The sequence below is a fragment of the Oncorhynchus masou genome, chromosome 4 (genome assembly GCF_036934945.1).
Source record: "Oncorhynchus masou masou isolate Uvic2021 chromosome 4, UVic_Omas_1.1, whole genome shotgun sequence".
Classification (NCBI taxonomy): domain Eukaryota; kingdom Metazoa; phylum Chordata; class Actinopteri; order Salmoniformes; family Salmonidae; genus Oncorhynchus; species Oncorhynchus masou.
The window spans coordinates 13,991,166-14,006,327 of record NC_088215.1 but is presented as its reverse complement, the minus strand read 5'-3'; the positions used below and the strand labels follow the sequence as shown (position 1 = coordinate 14,006,327).

Genomic DNA, 15,162 nt, shown 5'->3' with positions numbered 1-15,162 from the left:
GTCTCTCTCTCTCTCTTTCTTTAATTCTCTCACCTCCCCTCTCATCCCTGTCTTTCTTTCTCTTTTATTTATCTCTCGCTCTCTCTCTCTCTCTCTCTCGCATTTTTTCTCTTTTATTTATCTCTCTCGCTCTCTCTCACGCTTTCTCTCACTCGCTCTCTCGCATTCTTTCTCTTTTATTTATTGCTCTCTCTCTCTCTCTCTCAATTTAGGGGGTTTATTGGCATGTAAACATATGTTTACATTGCCAAAGCAAATTAAATAGATAATAAACAAAAGTGAAATAAACAATAAAAAATTAATAGTTAACATTACACTCACAAAACTTACAAAAGGGAAAATAAATCAACTTAAATATGGGTTGTATTTACAATGGTGTTTGTTCTTCACTGGTTGCCCTTTTCTTGGGGAAATAATTCAGAAATATTGCTGTTGTGATGGCACAGTGTGGTATTTCACCCAATAGATATGGGAGTTTATCAAAATTGGATTTAAAAAAAATCTTTGCGGTCATATGGTCATACATTGGGCAGGAGGTTAGGAAGTGCAGCTCAGTTTCCACCTCATTTTGTGGGCAGTGTGCACATAGTCTGTCTTCTCTTGAGAGCCAGGTCTACCTACAGTGGCCTTTCTCAATAGCAAGGCTACATTCACTTAGTCTGTACATAGTCACAAAGCTTTCCTTAATTTTGGGTCAGTCATAGTGGTCAGGTATTCTGCCACTACGTACTCTATGTTTAGGGCCAAATAACATTCTAGTTTGCTCTGTTTTTTTGTTAATTCTTTCCAATGTGTCAACTAATTATCTTTTTGTTTTCTCATGATTTGTTTGGGTCTAATTGTGTTGCTGTCCTGGGGCTCTGTGGGGTCTGTTTGTGTGAACAAAGCCGCTTCATTTTAAGTGGTTGTAGAATTTAACAGCTCTTTACTGGATTTTGAAAATGAGCATGTATCGGCCTAATTCTGCTCTGCATGCATTATTTGGTGCTTTACGTTGCACACACAGGATATTTTTGCAGAGTTCAGCATGCAGTCTCAATTTGGTGTTTTTCCCATTTTGTGAATTCTTGGTTGGTGAGCGGACCCCAGACCTCACAACCATAAAGGGCAATGGGTTCTGTAATTGTATCAAGTATTTTTTGCCAGATCCTAATTGGTATGTCAAATTTTCTGTTCCTTTCGATGGCATAGAAGGCCCTTGCCTTGTCTATCAGATCGTTCACATATTTGTGGAAGTTACCCCTCTCTCTCTCTCTCTCTCTCGCTCTCTCTCTCTCTCTCCCCATCTCTCTCTCTTTATTTATTTCTCTCTCTATCTTCTTCTTTGTCTGTCTTTTCTCTAACGTTCCTTTTCAGTAGTTCAGTTTGGGTTATGTGAGTCCAGAATTGAAAGATTGATTTTTTCTCTCACTTCACCTGAGACGTGGACAGGCCCTATCTAACAACAGGGCACGGGATGGAAAGAGAGGGATGAGATTGGATGGAAAGAGAGGGATGAGATTAGGTGGAAAGAGAGGGATGAGATTAGGTGGAAAGAAAGAAAGAGGGACTGTTGTGGGGTGAGTGAATGAAATGACACAATTAGTTCCAAGAGGAAGAAAATACTTTTTTTCCAGAAAAAACACATTCACTTCCGCACTTCATACTTACCTCAGCTTGACTTGATATATATAGAGTAAAACACTTCTAACTACTTAACATGTGTAAATAAGTCCCCTCTCGTCTGTGGGAAATTGTACCTTCCATTGCTCTCAAACTAATTTCTGTACCTTCCCCCATCCTGTTGATTCCAGTTATGACCAGTTAGTCAACTACTCTGTTTCCAGGCGTCTGAAAGGAAACCAGTTGGAACAGGAACTAAGTTTGCCCATGGGCACTGGGAAGGCCAAATACATTGATGGGAGCATCTATTGCCTCTTATACCAGCTTTATAGTAATAGTGACACTGAAAACCCCTTTAATCCGACATATATCTTCAACATATCAAAACTCGCAAGTTTTAGTTTAGGTTGTGATTAGTACGTGGACTTTTTCCCAGTTCGGACAAAGTCCCTTCCCAAATGATGAGTAGCCCCTGTCATTAGAGGAACCTCTGAGGCATCTGTGAATGGGCCTGTGTCCTTCAGTCTGGCACAAGGCTGGTATTTATGGGCCTGTGTCCTTCAGTCTGGCACAAGGCTGGTATTTATGGGCCTGTGTCCTTCAGTCTGGCACAAGGCTGGTATTTATGGGCCTGTGTCCTTCAGTCTGGCACAAGGCTGGTATTTATGGGCCTGTGTCCTTCAGTCTGGCACAAGGCTGGTATTTATGGGCCTGTGTCCTTCAGTCTGGCACAAGGCTGGTATTTATGGGCCTGTGTCCTTCAGTCTGGCACAAGGCTGGTATTTATGGGCCTGTGTCCTTCAGTCTGGCACAAGGCTGGTATTTATGGGCCTGTGTCCTTCAGTCTGGCACAAGGCTGGTATTTATGGGCCTGTGTCCTTCAGTCTGGCACAAGGCTGGTATTTATGGGCCTGTGTCCTTCAGTCTGGCACAAGGCTGGTATTTTATAAAAACCCTTCTGAAGGAGGGAACTAACAGACTGACTGATGTTTTTATGAGGCTCTCCTCCGTTCTGTATTCCTCTCCACATTCCTCCCTTTTCCTCTGTCCGCAAGTCTCTCTGACTGACCATGGCTTCTGACGGAATCTTTAGGTTTCGGGATGTTAATGCTAGGACTGAAGTTTCACAAATCTTTCTCAGTTGAATATTTGAGATTGTGTATTGATAAAAAAACAGATGGACATTCACAGATTTTTCCTTGCATTCCACTTACGGCGTCAAATTCCACTTGCATAGTCGATATATTTTATGCCCTTTGAAAAACATTCACAAAAGCCTACTGTGTAGCCAGGACCGAGGCAGCCCATATTAAATTCAACTCCGCTCAGTAAATTATACAGTATCCCTCTGCCAGAGCTTTCAAAACGAAGGTCGCCCAAAAGTAGAATCCCTTACCCTCGGACCGAGGTCTGTTTGATTGAAACACATCTAGACCACACAGCATTATTGATATGCCATCTCCAAGGATGGACGGCTGAATGGCTTCAGCGCCCTCAGCTCCCTCGTTCCTCTCGGCCCTCTCGTCCTCGTGGGTGTTCTTTGGATGTTCTGTACTGTGCTGCTGCGCTAGGCAAGGCTAGGCGGGGATATAAGGCTTCCCATTGTCTGGGGATCAGGAATAAAGGACTACTTTATGAGCCCAGAGTGGAGAAAGTTGGAGGGAGGGAGAGAGAGAGAGAGAGACATAGGGAGATAGAGCGAGATGGAGAGGGATCAAATCGAATTGTATTTGTCACCTGCTTCGTAAACTACAGGTGTAGGCTGACAGTGAAATGCTTACATACCGGTCCAACAATGCAGAGTTAAAGATTTAAAAAAAGAAATAAAAAAGGAAATAGAAATAGTGACACTAAAATCACTGTAAATAACGAATAACAATAATGAGTAAAAATAACAAATCAAATTCAATTTTAGTGGTCACATACACATGGGTAGCAGATGTTAATGGGAGTGTAGTGAAATGCTTGTGCTTCTAGTTCCAACAGTGCAGTAATATCTAACAAGCCATCTAACAATTCCCCAACAACTACCTAATACACACAAATCTAAAGTGATGGAATAAGAATATGTACATATAAATATATAAACATGACTATATACAGGGAGTACCAGTACCGAGTCAATGTGCAGGGGTACGAGGTAATTGAGGTAGCTATGTACACTACCTGTCAAAAGTTTTAGAACACCTGCTCATTCCAGGGTTTTTCTTTATTTTGACTACTCTCTACATTGTAGAATAATAGGGAAGACATCAAAACTATGAAATAACACATATGGAATCATGTAGTTACCAAAAAAGTGCTAAACGAATCAAAATCTATTTTATATTTGAGATTCTTCAAATAGCCACCCTTTGTCTTGATGACAGCTTTGCACACTCTTGGCATAAGTATAAAATATATTTTGATTTGTTTATTTTGATTTGTTTAACACTTTTTTGGTTACTACATGATTCCATATGTATTTCATAGTTTTTATGTCTTCACTATTATTCTACAAAGTAGAAAATAGTAAAAATAAAGAAAAACCCTTAAATGAGCAGGTTTTTTAAAACTTTTGACCGGTAGTGTACATATAGGTAGGGGTAATGTGAATAGGCAACAGGATAGATAATAGACAGAAGCAGCAGCGTATGTGGTGATTGTGAAAGTGTGTGTGCGTGTGTGTGTGTGTGCCATCAGTATGCATGTGTATGTGTATGTGTGTGTTGGAGTGTCTGTGTAAGTATGTGTGAGTGTGTGGCTAGAGTCCACTGTGTGTGCATAGAGTCAGTGCAAGAGAGTTAGTGCAGAAAATGGTTTATACAGGTAGTGTGGGTAGCTATTTGATTAGCTATTTAGCAGTCTTGTTTAGTCTTTTGGCTTGGGGGTAGGAGCTGTCGTGCCTTCTTCACAACTGTGTGGGTGTGTACGGACCATGATGGATCCTTAGCGATGTGGGACACAGAGGAAACTTGAAGGTCTCGACCCGCTCCACTACAGCCCCATCGATTTGGATGGAGGCGTGCTCGGCCCTCCGTTTCCCGTAGTCCACGATCAGCTCCTTTTGTCTTGCTGACGTTGAGGGAGAGGTTGTTGTCCTGGCACCACGCTGCCAGGTGTCTGCCCTCCTCCCTCCTCCCTGTAGACTGCCTCATTGGCGTCGTGTCGTCAGCAAACTTAAGGATGGTGTTGGAGTGAGAGAGACCCAGATTGGAGTGTTTTTCACCGGCGGGATAGGGAAGACACCTACACGTCAGCCACAGGCGCTGTTCTTCTGCTTTGTGCCGCTGGCGTACAATCGGGCACTTCACAGGACAGAACGGCACGGGTCTTCGCTCAGGTCGGGATGGAGAGGGAAATATGTAGCTGTTTCCCACAGCCTTGGCACAAGGGCTTAGGAGAGAGAGCTAAATTTAGGATGAATAAACGTAGTTCAGTCCATTTGTGGGAACTTTCATCGTGGCCCAAAGCTCACACTGTGGCTAAGCTGAGGGAGAGAGAGAGGGAGAGGGGGCGCTGGAGGAAAAGAAAGAGAGAGGAGAGAGAGACCCACCCAGCCTTCGTTGTTTAGGTTAGCAGCACTAGTGTTTCACTACTCTGTGGGTGCGTGGAGGAGAAGGAGATATGTGTGACTGCTTTGTGTTCTCTGTGAAGAGGTTGAGAGCCCCTTGTCAAGGACTGGAAGTCATTGCGTTTGTGTGTGTGTGTGTGTGTGTGTGTGTGCGCGTGTGTGTGTGTGTGTGTGCGTGCGTGCGTGTGTGTGCGTGTGTGTGTGTGTGCGTGCGTGCGTGGGTGTGTGTATGTGTGTGCGTGTGCGCGTGCGTGTGTGTGTGTACATACACAAAACAGCAGTAGTTGGAGTCAGTCAATCCAGAAATGTGATATTAACAAATGGAGTATCCCTTTTGACAGTTTTGACAGTTACATTTTCAGCAGCTCCCAATTAAGAAGTGCCAGGAATAAGAGTGTGTGCGTGTGTGCGTGTGTGCGTGTGTGCGTGTGTGCGTGTGTGCGTGTGTGTGTGTGTGTGTGTGTGTGTGTGTGTGTGTGTGTGTGTGTGCATAACACATACAGTATGTACACCACTGTGTGTGCCTGCTTGTCAGTTTCACACTCCAGTCTCTCATTGCCCTCCAACACTCTTTTGATCGAGTCATATATTTCCAATGCCTTGCACTGGTCCAACAGCTCTTTCCTGTTTACTTCTCCAATCTAACCACCTGTTATTAGAAGATATATGCCTGCTGAAAGACTTGGTCTGTAGCTGCCTGGCTCTCTCTCTCTATGTCTGTCTCTGTCTCTTTCTCTCTGTCTCTCTCTCTCCCTATCTCTGTCTCTCTCTCTCTATGTCTGTCTCTTTCTCTGTCTCTCTGTCTCTCTCTCTCTCTATGTCTGTCTCTTTCTCTGTCTCTTTCTCTCTCTCTCTCTCTCTCCCTATCTCTGTCTCTCTCATCCTCCCTCTCTTTCCCTTCTTCTCCCTCTGTCGCTCTCCCTTTTTTTCTCTTTCTCTCTCTTTCTCTACTTTTTCTCTCTCTCTGTCTCTCTCTCCCTCCCTCTTCTCCCTTCTTCTCTCTGTCTGTCTCTGTCTCTCTCTCTCTCGCTCTCTCTCTCTCTCTCTCTCTCTCTCTCGCTCTCTCTCTCTCTCTCTCTCTCTCCCTCCCTCCCTCTTTCCCCCTTCTTCTCTCTCACTCCCTCTCTGTCACTCTCCCTTCTCTCACTCCCTCTCTGTCACTCTCTTTCTCTCTCGCTCTCTCTCTCTCTCTCTATATATATATATAATTACAGGCCTCCATAAAAACACTTGCAAGGTTTTTGCCTTAAATATCAATAGCTAGTGCTATGGCTTGCAGAGTGAAGACTGTCAAGGTTTCACAGAAATGTCCTTTTGGATTTGATAAATAATACTCTTTTTATTGGAGGAAGGTACGTCTCTTTGTCCGAGAACAATATACAGTTTTTAGTTTGCAGGGTCGGTCGCAGTGGATAGACATTATACAGAGTTGAAGGTTGGTTGGAGAAATTGTATTGTTGTGGCAGTGACCTCTGAGTATAGTATGAAATAGCAGGGTTACAGCTACAGCTCAGAGAATGTGGCTTACAGGAAATGGAATACATACCCATACATTAATAGGGTTTCCCTGATCAGGACAGAGGTTCAGGACCCATATAGGCTACAGGTACAATACTCTAGAGAAGCGATCATCAACTAGATTCGGCCACGGGCCAATTTCGTCTTGAGCAGATGGTTGGGGGGGCCTGAACATAATTACAAATCATTTCTGGGTCTGCCATGAGAGGTGACTGTATAGTTCCCCTAAGGAAAAGCACCTTTAGTAAATCTGCATTCTCTGTGAGAGCTTCCCATGTCTGGAATACACTGCCATCAGACACACATAACTGCACCACATATCACACTTTCACAAAATGCTTGAAGACATGGCTGAAGGTCAATCAGATTTGTGAACATGGTCCCTAGCTGTGTGTTGCCGCTTTCCATGTTGTCTGTTGTCTGTAGCTTGTGAGGTGTGGAAACACTTTGTTGCTTTTATGAATTTTGTCTTGCTGCTTTTTGCTCTATGTTGCTCTGTCTGTATGTTACGTCTTGCTTGTCCTATGTTGCTATGTCTTGCTTGTTCTATGTTGCTATTGTCTATATTGTAATTGTTTTTAATAACCTGCCCAGGGACTGCGGTTGAAAATTAGCCGGCTGGCTAAAACCGGCACTTTTACTGAAACGTTGATTAATGTGCACTGTCCCTGTAAAAAATAAAAAATAAACTCAAACTCAACTCATTTGTAGACTGCAAATTGACCGCAAGAAGTCCAAACATATATAATATTTGACTAAAACATAATAATTTCGAACCTTGCTTCCATTTGAATACGATCCCATATACGGAGTATACAAAACATTAGGAACAGCGTCCTAATACAACAGTTCGTAAGGGCGTGGATTCAGGTGTCGGAAGCGTTCCACAGGGACGCTGGTCCATGTTGACTCCAATGCCTCCCACAGTTGTGTCAAGTTGGCTGGATGTCCTTTGGGTGATGGACCATTCTTCATACACACTGGAAACGGTTGAGCCTGAAAAACCCTGCGGTGACATAGTTCTCGACACAAACCGGTGTGCCTGGTACCTACTACCATACCCCGTTCAAAGGCACTTAAATATGTTGTCTTGCCCATTCACCCTCTGAATGGCACACATAGACAATCCGTGACTCAATTGTATCAAGGCTTTAAAAAAATCCTTCTTTAACCCGTCTCCTCCCCTTCATCCACACTGATTTAAGTGAGGGATCATAGCTTTCACCTGGATTCACCTGGTCCGTCTATGTCATGGAAAGAGCAGGTGTCCTTAATGTGTTGTACACTCTGTGTATATCTCTCTATTATGAGTGGGAATACTTTGGTGCAGATTCCCAAAATTAAAATCACTTCTATATAATCACGTATATGAATGTTTTTTTTTTGCTCAGAAACCTTGGAGGGCCGAATGCAACAACCCGCAGGCCAGATTCGGCAGGTGGGGAACCCTAGTTAACTCTGGTCTGACATATAAAACCACAAAGGACCTCTGTATGACGTGTCTCATGCTATAGGTAGGTTAGCGGACCAGGTGTCCTTCTATGCCATTGTAATAGCAATAGCTCCTCTCCAGCCTCCAGCCGAACCCTTGGTGTTAATGAACAACGGTTCAGTCTGTCTGTGTACACGGCTTCTCATCACTACTTCGTCAGCCTGGAACGGCCCTGAACCTGGCGCCTCACACAGTGGTTCACACCGTTAATTATAATCCGTCTCTCTCTCTCTCTCTCTCTCTCTCTCTCTCTCTCTCTCTCTCTCTCTCTCTCTCTCTCTCTGTCGTTCTTTCTCGTTTCCGGTCTCTTTCCTTTCTTGTTTTGAGAGGGAATTTTCAGCTAATCCGAGGCCCACTCCACCTACAGGTCAAATGCATTAGCTTACGCACAGCTCGGGGCTAGAGACTTTTGAGGATGGTGGTCTTGTGAGGATTTGTGTCTGTGTGTGTGTGTGTGTGTGTGTGTGTGTGTGTGATGTATCGCTGGTGCTCATCCCAATTACCCAGCCAATCTTTCTATTACAGATGATCCAATTCCACTCTCTCTCCTCTCTCTCTGGCTTTCCCCCTCAAATCGGATTACATCTGATGGGGATAGACAGGGAGAGCTTTGAGGAAAGATCTTCAGTTCAGGTACAATATCCCTTTTAGAAATACTCTGACAAAAACACTACTTTCCATGAAAGCTTTGTTTATAAAGGTATTTTGCAGGACATACATGTTCAAGACAGCAGCTGGCATTCTCAACCGTGTCCTATGACCAGATTCTCAACTCTGCCCCACTTTTCATTTGAACTATATTGTCTTATAATGAAATAGACCTGAAATAACCCTGTTTTTTTTGTGGAAAGGAGAAAAATGCAACCTCTGTCAGGAGTCTCATTTCCCCTCCACGCCCTTGGGAGCGCGGGCAGAGCGTACGGGGCACACACCAGGGGCGCAGGCATCCCTTCCTGCTGCCTCTCCCTCTGGGCTTGTGGTCTGGCCACGTGGCTCAAAGTTTGTCCTGATTCCAAGCATGGAAACTCTGAGAATGTTGGCTGAGCGCTAGGCTAATTTAGGTACCGTTACAGGGCTGAGGTCTCTCTCTCTCTCTCTCTCTCTCTCTCTCTGCACTCAACTGTAAGATGGCTGGCCTATTCTTCTACCTTTAACTGAAGCAGAAAGCTGCAGTTGGTAACCTGAAGCCATGTTCTTCGTGCTTTGGTGGGGTTTGTGCCCAATGGCCACAGAAGAAGAGGATGTTCTGGATCAAGGGTAGAGTTAGTTGTGGTCAGGAAGAGGGTGGCAGGGTGACTGGAAAACTACCGTCAAAGCTTTCAGGATTGACGGCAACATTTACTGCCATAACTACATTGATATCAGACCCCTTGTCTCGAGTGCCAACCTTCTCACACTAAGAGAGTGAAACATGATAGTGGTTTTGTTTCTCACAGTATTTAAGTAATGTACTATGATGGGAAGGGTTGCCTTGGTCTCATTGCAGTAGATACACACGGCAACTAAAATAGTTATTCCTCGACTTGATGCCTTTAAATTAGGAGCCGAGATGCAGAGAAACTCAAACCACTGCACTTTTCCCCCTTCTCTACTCCAGTGTTTATTTCAGCGTTTCTCTCGAGTTCTTTCATCCCATGGGCTCATGCGTTCTCGAGCACTGCGTGAAGTAGAACAACTGCAAGACAGGGTTCACCTGTGCGTTATAATGTACAGATCTAGACCCAAAGATCCATTGGGTCTTTCCAGTTCCCACGGTTGTGTAATAAAGCCTACAAAAGCGTGTTAATGACTAGCCCCAAAACTACAGCACCAAGCCTTGGGATACAGTAAGCTTGAAATTCCAACCCCTGGATCCCATTCCCGTTCCAATCCATGGTATGATGATGATGGGCTTCCTAAGACTTCCATAGCCTTTCCCTGGAGTCTTGTTCCAGGCCAAGGCCGGATCTGGAGTCTGGAAGCTGGAAGAGGAGAGCTGGAGCTATGATGGACATTACCACATCCCAGCACCTGTTGCCTTGGGACTGGGGAGCTTCAAGTGGAACCTACAGGGTTACAACCTAACAACACTCCCAATTGACTTTACCAGAATATAGCCAATTTCTCCACTAACTCGAATCCATACATCACCTCACCCCCTTCTGAAATGGGTTAATACAGGTTCCATCAAGACACCTGGAGGCACCGAGCTGTGATTTGTCGAGATCGAATGCCAAGGTTCCAATTTATATATAGAGCCGCAACTGTGAATGATTGTGGTTGGAGGGAGCACTAGCTCGCTATTCGCTAACCCCTGTTCCCCCGGATCCAGACATCTGTCTCTAGAAACTCGATACCCCGGGCCACTAATGCATGTCCAGACTTGATTCATGTTGTCCATTCGTTTCCTCAGTCGGTCTGTCTTTTGTGTGGATATTGCGCTGGAGTGGTATAGCCTGGTCCCAGATCTGTTTGTGCTGTCTAGCCTAACTCACATGGCCAATATCACAAGGTAGCACAAACAGATCTGGGACCAGGCTGGTCGTGGCAGGATTAAGAAGGAATAAGGGAGGAACCTGTGTTCTGTTCTGGCAATACTAGACAGGCAAAATATCAATTAGTTTTAACACTTCCCTCCCTCCCCCTTCAACCCCCTTTTATTGCCTGCCTTGTTTACACCAACATGTATTGTAATTAGTGGATTAAAGCGAGTTGCTAGAGAGAGAGAGAGAGTCCAGGGCTGCATCTCACACGGCATCCTACTCCCTTCATAGTGCACCACGTTTGACCAGGGCCCAAAAGTGAAAAGTGGCTGTTCCACAGGATGTCAGAAGGTGAATTCACCAATTTGTAAGTCGCTCTGGATAAGAGCGTCTGCTAAATGACTTAAATGTAATGTAAATGTAGTGCAATGTACAGTATAGCGAGGAGTGTACCATTTGGGCTCCAGGCAAGGAAATGAATTACCACCATTTCAAGCTAGAAAGACTCATTCTCATTCTGAGTAAATCTGACTGCTTTTGATTGTTTAGAGTTGGTTTGATTCTCAGTGGAAACATGTGATCATTGCTGTGGAAATGGTGGGATCACATGGTTCTTCAGTGTTATGTGGGTCGTGAGTTTGTTTCATAAGTGGGGAGCTGCTAAGTGTGTGTGTGTGTGTCTTTGTGTACTTGTGCGTCTATCTGTGTGCGACTGTGTGTTCTGCCACTGAGCTCTGTCATCTGTGTGGTTCAACCAAGGGTAGCTCCTCTTGAGTCACTCTTCACAGGTCACATGATTGTCACCAGGAAGTGATGCGTGTCCATGCGCTCTCTCTCTCTCTCTCTCTCTCAAATTCAAATGGGCTTTTTTTTGCATGGGAAACATATGTTTACATTGCCAAAGCAAGAGAATAAACAATAAACAAAAGTGAGAATAAACACATTCAACAACATCAACAAAAAACTATTAGAAATTAACAGTAAACATTGCACTCAAAAAGGTTTAAAGAAGATAAAGACATATATCAGCCATGTCCAGTGTATTACAATGTGCCAATATTCCCCTCTCTCTCTCTCTCTCTCTCTCTCTCTCTCAACTCATTCCCACAACTCCATATATGGCGTGCCTATTATAAGCCACTGTGCATGATATGAAGAGGGGCCTGCTGCAGCTGTGGGCTGTAGCCTACAATGTTATCCATATTCAAAGCACATTTCCAACACCAACGCCTTGTTACAGTGCACCTCGGATTTCACAAGCAGTGCCGGGTTCAAGTGCTAGTCGGAACTGTTGAAGCGAGGGTTCTAAATGTCTTTATGCGACCAATAACATTTGATTTGATTTGACTCGGAAGCTCAGAAATGTACGTCTTGCTAACTGGTTGTAGTTATACACGTTCAACCAGTTAGCAGGTCAGACATTTTGGAGTTTCTGTTTTTTTCCCGACTAGCATGTGAATGCAGCAATAATGACCTCATAGCAGAGTTGGTGTAGGGATATATGGTGTCGAATTCATAGAGATACTCACTGACAATAGAGGAAGAGAAACATTTTGTGTGTCTCTTTTTTTTCTGACTCCTCTAATAGTGGTCCAGAGCCTCACAGCCTTATCCAATCAGAACGCTTCAGAACACTCACACTCATTCTCTCTCGGCTGGTTACCAAGGAGACAGAGTCAGGTCTGAGAAGTAGAGTAGCTCCAGCCATAGTCCCAGTTGGTATTAGATAGAACGTTGCGGCCTGCTCGCCTGGGGGAAACAACCTGTGGTTACCTAGGTTATCCCATTGGCTCACAGCAAATACTTGACCTTTTTCAGATGCAATTGTCTTGTTGTCTGCGTCTTTTAGTCAATTACAAAACTACATTTTAGAAAAGATGTCTAACGATGACTTTTCAACATTGCCTGCTCCCGACCGTTCTCACTACGTAGAAAAGCATGATATTGTAGGGTTCCCTCTCGCCACTCTTTGTGATGGCACTAGCAGCCACGTGAGGGAGTGGACTATACAGCTACAAGTAATGAGTGGAGTTACAAACTGACTTCATCAAGCAAGTGAAATGTCTTACCTGTGATGAAATGTTTCCCCACAGACATAGGTACGTGCATCCTACTTGGACACGAGGATCCCACATTCCTCACTCTCCAACGACAATTAGCCTGAAGCCACAGCACAGCGTTCTTACAGCAGGCTCTATTTCCTTACACGGGAGGATAGCGAACCGGAAGTCGGGATGTTTTTCACCTGGTTACATTAAACAGAGCAGCTGCTTTTCTACATTTTTTGTTACAAAAGAATCGACCACAAGGTTGCCTCTTATATAATGGGGGTAAATTGTTGGGCGTGGGCGAGGAGAGTTTCTTATTGTTACGTGATTATCGACTGGGACTATTGTTCTGAATAAGGCTGCGTTTTTGCATTCTTTTTTCTTCTCCACCCCACGTCGTCCTGGGATTTTTATTCCACCCTGTTTTGGTGGTGCTGGAATGAGCTCCCCTCGCCCCTATTCGGAGAGACAACATTTTTCTGTGGTCCCACATGTGCCGATGAGATGGGGATGGGGAAAACGCATCTCCGAGAGCCTGGGGTCTGTCCGGGGGGAGGAGGAGAGATGGGGAGAAGAAAGGGAGAGTTCTGGGTATTTTAGGGTGAGGGAAGAGGAACGTCAATCTGCTGCAATTTTAAAAAAACATTTACAAGTTTTGAATTTGGTCCAACGAGGCAAACTCGGATCATTTGGATCGAACCACTAATAAACAGAGTGGAGATAGTTAACTTGATTCAGTATGTTGAATGAGGAAATTAGACAACTCAGCAAACTCTTTGTTCAATTGAAGCAGACAACAGCTGGACCATGTTTTGTGTTTTAGTGATCTGAACCCTCAATTTACAACGCCTACACAGCACCACAGTAACGTCGCAGTAACTGTCAAGGTACCTCTTACATTCCTTCTTTCTTCTTACCTCATTAGGCTTTGTTGACATACTTTAACTGCCGAGACAGTAACTCCTAGTTGTAACATACCAACTCCCATTGCTACCGTTTAGCTACCGCTACCTACTTCTCACTTACAGCTACATTTTGGTCAGAAAAAGTTTAAGCCCACCCTTTATGTTAAGCTAGGCTCAGTTGTTTGGCTCAAGCATTCAAACCACCAACATTGCTTTCAGTTCAGAGTGGACCACACTCAGCAGCTTACCCTCCCGGAAGACCACCCCCTCCACTGGGACAAGGCATACAGAGTTTTTCCCCTATGAGAGCAAAACAAGACTGAACTGAGCTGCGATCCCAGTCAGGGAAGACATACAAATAGAATACCGCCAGCCCACCCATCACTGTTTCACTGAAGCTGGAGACTCATATCTCCCTCTGTGACTTTAAGCACCAGCTGTCAGAGGAGCTCACAGATCACTGCACCTGTACATAGCCCATCTGGAAATAGCCCATCCAACTACCTCATCCCCATACTGTTATTATCTCTACTTGCACATACTTGAACATTCATCTTCTGCACATCTATCACTCCAGTGTTTAATTGCTAAATTGTAATTATTTTGCAAGTATGACCTATTTATTGTCTTACCTCCCTTATCTTACCTCATTTGCACACACTGTATATATACTTTTCTATTGTGTTATTGACTGTACGCTTGTTTATTCCATGTGTAACTTGGTGGTTGTTGTTTGTGTCGCACTGCTATGCTTTATCTTGGCCAGGTTGCAGTTGTAAATGGGAACTTGTTCTCAACTGGCCTACCTGGTTAAATAAAGGTGAAAAAAACGAAATAATAAAATCACAGACCCATTGATATGAATGGGAATTTCTGTTCTAGTAAATCTATTTCTATGAGAAAGAGAACCCAAGCCGAGTTTAGTTTCTGGAAAAACCCAGTCAACATGGGGCTGTGTATATACGTATGCTGACCCAGACACAGAGAGAGAACTGGGTTTGGACCAGTCCCTCGTCCCCGTATTGCTCTGGGTCTTTACCCTGCCCTGATGCACACCAGATTTATGGTGTGTGGTCTCTCTCTTTCTCTCTCTGTTTTTCTGTGTCTCTTTCTCTGTCACACACACCTGCATACATAAGCACGCAGGAACACACACAGGAACACACACAGGAACACACACAGGAACACAAACAGGAACACACACAGGAACACACACAGGAACACACACAGGAACACACACAGGAACACAAACAGGAACACACACAGGAACACACACACACAGGAACACACACACACAGGAACACACGCACGCACACACACACACACACACACACACACACACACACACACACACACACACACACACACACACACACACACAATAAATACTTTACATAAATAATAGATAAATCATCCACCAATCAAATTTACATTAAAAAAGGTTCCAAACATTTCAAAGGTTCCTGTATGCATGGCACTCAAGGGTACAGACAGCACCTCCTTCTATGCTATGCTTCCCAGGACAGCAGAGACACAGCAGTATCCAGCCTACTGCTTTGCCCTAGTTTTTGTCAGGCCTGCA

General features: G+C 44.3%; 1 protein-coding gene across 3 annotated transcripts in view; it reads left to right on the top strand.

The window, feature by feature from the left end:
* The window catches only part of LOC135524146 (SH3 and PX domain-containing protein 2A-like), a 145,010-nt gene that overhangs the window by 14,328 nt on the left and 115,520 nt on the right, over positions 1-15,162 (top strand). The gene's annotated exons all lie outside the window — the stretch shown is intronic.